This window comes from Dryobates pubescens, chromosome Z (genome assembly GCF_014839835.1).
Source record: "Dryobates pubescens isolate bDryPub1 chromosome Z, bDryPub1.pri, whole genome shotgun sequence".
Lineage (NCBI taxonomy): Eukaryota > Metazoa > Chordata > Aves > Piciformes > Picidae > Dryobates > Dryobates pubescens.
The window spans coordinates 85,741,180-85,745,929 of NC_071657.1; positions in this window are offsets into that span (position 1 = coordinate 85,741,180).

A 4,750-nucleotide genomic window follows, 5' to 3' on the forward strand; every position below is an offset into this window, starting at 1 on the left:
CTCATTACCACCTCCTGTTTTTTCAGTAGGATTTATCTCCTCAAGAACCCAAAGGAGATGGCTTTTGTCTCCATTATACAGTTAACTTTGTACAACCAAAACATGTTACCTGCATTGTGTTAACTCTTGGGATTCTGTGTGAGGTGCTCCACTGTGCTAATTACAGATCTTTATGTAAAAGAAAGTGATGCTGAGGAGAGATGTAGGAGAGATGTGTCTAGGAGATTAGAGCTGGATCATGAGTAGGACCAAGGCTGATTGCCTTGGATTGTATCCTGTATCACTGAGGTGATAGGTCACCAGCTGCTGCTTCTGAGTGCAGGTAAAGCAGATGCCCAGTTTTCCTTCCCATGTGAGAGAGATGACCGTTTGAAACAAGGAAATGAGGCTTCTGAGACACCAGAGAAGCTGGCAAACAAAACTCAAACTACTTTACTGTCACTGCTGAGAGCACTCACTTGCATTGCTTGTTTTGGTTTTCTTAGTATAACACAGCAAGTCCCACTCTGGTAATAGACAGTCCTGAAGGGCAAGAAATCTTACCAGTGAAGACAAAACCACATAGATCAAATTTCTGAATAAAATAATCTCTTTGGTGGTGTTAATGTGTGTTTTTTCAAAGTCCCCATGAAGGGGCTGTCTCTTAACCCACTATGGTAACCACCATGGAGACACTTGTAGAGGTGAGAGCAGAGCTGTGGAGCTGGGAAGTGATGCCTGTGGAGCTGATTTCCTGCTTCAAAAGATGTTGTGTGTGTTGTCTCACGTGACACTGATCTTGCATCGTGAGGCTTTATGTCAGTGAGTGGGTGAAGGCTGGAAGCATGTTTCTGGGGATGGCTTCTCACAGAATGAAAGAGTGAGGTGTGAGCGTATTAACCTGGTGGCTTAGGAGAAGGGCACTTCTGAAGATGTGTAACAAGTGGCATACTGTAGTTAGCCTTGAATGTTGTTTGTTCTGCGCACTCTGCATTGGTAGTTACTCTGGTACTGTCATTCTGTTCTGCTCACTTAGGACCAATGCTCAGCCTGGATGAGGGGAGGCCCTGCCAATGGCTGGTGAGAGATGTGTCTCCCTGGTCACACTTGAGACCTTAAGGCTTCTCCTTAGGTTCTCAAGCAGATTGATTTATGTAGCAAGCACATGGCACTGTCTTCACTTTGTCAGAATTGTTTTGCCTTCTTGCACTAGCTGCTGCCAGGTAACAGAGGCCTGGGTGCCTTTGTGGAAAAGTTTGAGAAGTGTAGAGACAGAGTCAAAATGGGTGGTTGTGCTTTGAGTGAGCCAGAAAAGGCTCTGAGCTGCCTCATGAAGCTTCTGGGCAGCAGCCACCAGGTAAAAGCTTCTGGCACTGAAGAGCTGTCAGTTGCCCATAGACCTGCAGAGGCCTCCCACTCTACCTGCAGATGGCTGGAGACCTGGTGGGATGAGAGGTGCTGCTGTGATCACTGCCTTATTTTAAGGGTGACTTCTTTCTGGGATTCTGAAGTTTGTCAGGGAGCAGGAGCTGTGGATGCCCCCAGCATGCCCTGAGGCTTAGTACTGCTGTGCTGGTGGGTCCTGCAGTGTCTGGGGTGTGCTGGAGTACCCCCAAGCTGCACAGGTTGCCAGCCCCAGACCTTGTCCCTGCAGCTTTCCAGCTTGGTATGTAGCTGGACAGCTCTGCATGCCAGGGAGACTAAAGCTGGCAGAATGGCAAAACCTGGTGCAAGGTTCATTCTGCTGCTGCTGCCACCACCAGCTGTTGGTCAATGGGCTAGATGAGAAGGGGACCTTGTACAGGTTCCCAGCCCCAGGTAATTTGCAGTCAGAGAAGTAAGTGTTACGAGCATAGTTACTTTTAAACAAATTTTATCTTAATTGTGTAGTAAATTGAATTTTATTTCAAATTATGTTAGTTATGCAAATAAAAGATCAAGCATCTGCCATGAGCATCAAGAGTCTTTGTTGCATTGAAATACAAAGTGAACCCATTTTGGTTCCGTATTTATTTGATTGGTATTGTACTGACATGAACAGCCAAATACAAACTTTTAAAATCCCCATTTAAAACACTTTCACACAAGAACTAAAGCAGTGTCCAGGGAGTAGGAGTGGAAAGGGAAGTACTGCCCTTTTTAACAGCAGCTTGGGTAGTTTCATTACACACTAGGAGCCCAGTTTTGGCATCTTCTGAGCATGCAGCACTTCAAGCATGTCCACAGCCCTTTTACAGCCAAGGATGGGTGGCTTTTGACAGCAAGGGCTGCTTTATTTGTTTTAATTTTGTTTTAGTCACATGTCACATTCAGTAGGGAAAAGTAAATTCTAAGGACAAATGATCTTAAAATCTTACATACAAGAAGACTGAGCCTTGTGGATCAGCAGGATGGCTCCAGCTGAAGATCAGCAGACTTTGGAAACTCTGATGGTGGTGCTCTGTAGTTGTTTCTTGGTGTCCCTTTATCCCGGCAGTCTTAAGAGCAAATAGTTCCATCTCTGGAACCTTGCCCTGGAGCTGAGATCTGCCAGACAGATTATCTTCTTCATTCACAACAGACGGGACAGGATTCAGATTTGGTAGCTGCCTTAACTCCCTTCCCCTTTGCTCATGGAAATCTTCAGTCACTCATCTGTCTAGGACAGGGCTAGGACATGGCACTACTGGTTTTGTGAATGGTTCTTGAGTGTTGCTATCTTGGGCAAGAGTTGTAAAATGCCTCTCAATGTACTTTGAGCTGATCTTAAAAATCCTGTAAGTACCATTCATCAAAACATCTCCCAACTGTCAGAGTAGTGGGAGGGGAATCTTCCTCCCTGGACTGCATTATGGGCTGGGTATCCCATTTCCCTGTGACCTGTGCACACATCCTGCAGCCTTACCCTCTCAGGTCCAAACAAAAGGTGCAGAACTCCTCAGTAGCTCCCTGTTGGCCCTGTTTTCTGGATTCTTGCTGAGAAAGCATGCTGGGGAAACCACTGTAATTGGTCATAACCATTTATATTTTCAGAAGGTACACCACCACCCAGCTTCCCTGTATTCTCCCCTTGGACACAGGAAAGCTGTCTCTGGCCACAGGAGGTGGAGGGAGCTGGTTTTAATGTCTACTTTTCCCTCCATAGTTTTTAACTGTCCCTGTACATTACAGCTCTTTGGTGGCTGTCAAGCACTGCTGCTGTTTTGGTGTTTGTGCATACTACTGGCACCAAGTCTTGCTCTTGGAAACCTTTTTTCTCTGGGCAAGGAAAGCTTCTGAAGAGACGAGCTGGGACACCTGAACCAGGTGTGACTTGCTGCTGGCCTGTAACCTGGACACAGGAACCGTCTTGAGAGCTATAAACTCTGACCCTGGAAGGACTCTGCCCCTTGCCCCACCAAGTAATCCAGTCTCAATTGCAAGACAGCAATTAACCAGTGTTAAAACCCCCACAAGAGTCAGGGCACTGATCTGGGACTTTGTTCTGTCACAGGTCTTTCCCTTGCATTTCTGTTCCCCAGTCTTTTGTCATTGGAATGTGCTGCCCAGGGAGGTGGTGGAGTCACTGTCCCTGGAGGTGTTCAAGAGGAGACTGGACATGGCACTTGGTGCCATGGTCTAGTCATGAGGTCTGTGGAGACAGGTTGGACTTGATGATCCTCGAGGTCTCTTCCAACCTTGGTTATACTGTGATACTGTGTCATCAGATGTCTGAGTGTCAGGACAGCTACTTGCTGCCCCTTGGCCAAGCCTGGGCTCCTTGGGTTAGCTGCTGTCCAGGCAGAAGTGATCCCAGGTTGGTATTTCTGGTTGCTGAGCAGGCTTTGAGCTACTGCAGAGACACAAAAAGAGCCTGATGTGCTGCAACAGCTCTAGTTCTGGAGTGGGAACACTCACACAGCATGTTGCCAGCTGAGCATGTTTCAAGGCCACTTGCAGCTTCAGCAAGTGGACTTCTATGGTTCAGCTGTGATGGATGTAGCAGCAGCGCTTTTGTAGGGCTCTTGCTGGTGATTATGTAGTTCTTAATTGAAGTAGCAGCTTCACAACAGTACTGTTAGCTTCCACCATTCCACTGTCTCTAACCAGACCCTCTTTTAACATAAAAAATTAATTCTGTCCCTCTGAAAAATAAGCTTTCCATTGCTGTGCCACAGTGCAGACAGCAGAGAGCATCTACAGCAGGTAAGCTGCTGGCCTTCCACTGTTGGCAGCAGTGTGAAACCCACATGATTATTCACTTGCTGGATGAACCTACTAGACCATTCATAACTTAAGCAGCATCTTTCAGGAGCTTAGGAACATCTGTCCCTAGCAAAGAAGAAATGCAGCAATGTCCTTTCTTGCTCTGCCATGACTTTCACTTACTGCCTAGTTACATTCATGTACTTAGCAAACAGTGGCTCCTCACCCCTTCCTGGCTTTTGCTTGCAAACACTTTTCTGGACAGCTTTTGAGCATCAGACCTGTGTTTAGCTTCAAAGTGGGTTTGTTTCTTCCTGATTCTGTTGGCAACAGGGAAGTGCCTTTAACAGGTGAGAGGCTGGTATGAATACTGTGGACAGGGCTGCCTGCTGCTTGGTGAGGTATTTAAAGGCTGCTGAAGTGCTACTCTTAAGAACATGGCTTACTGGCATTAAGAAAATACAAAAGCTTGTGGTGCCAAGTAGTTATCTCTCATTTACTGAGGATTCTTATCTGGAAATACACACTACTAGTCACAAAAATCAAACCAAAAGTTATCCCCTACCCACCCACACTCTGCATCACCAAGTGTGGTGAAGCACTGGCT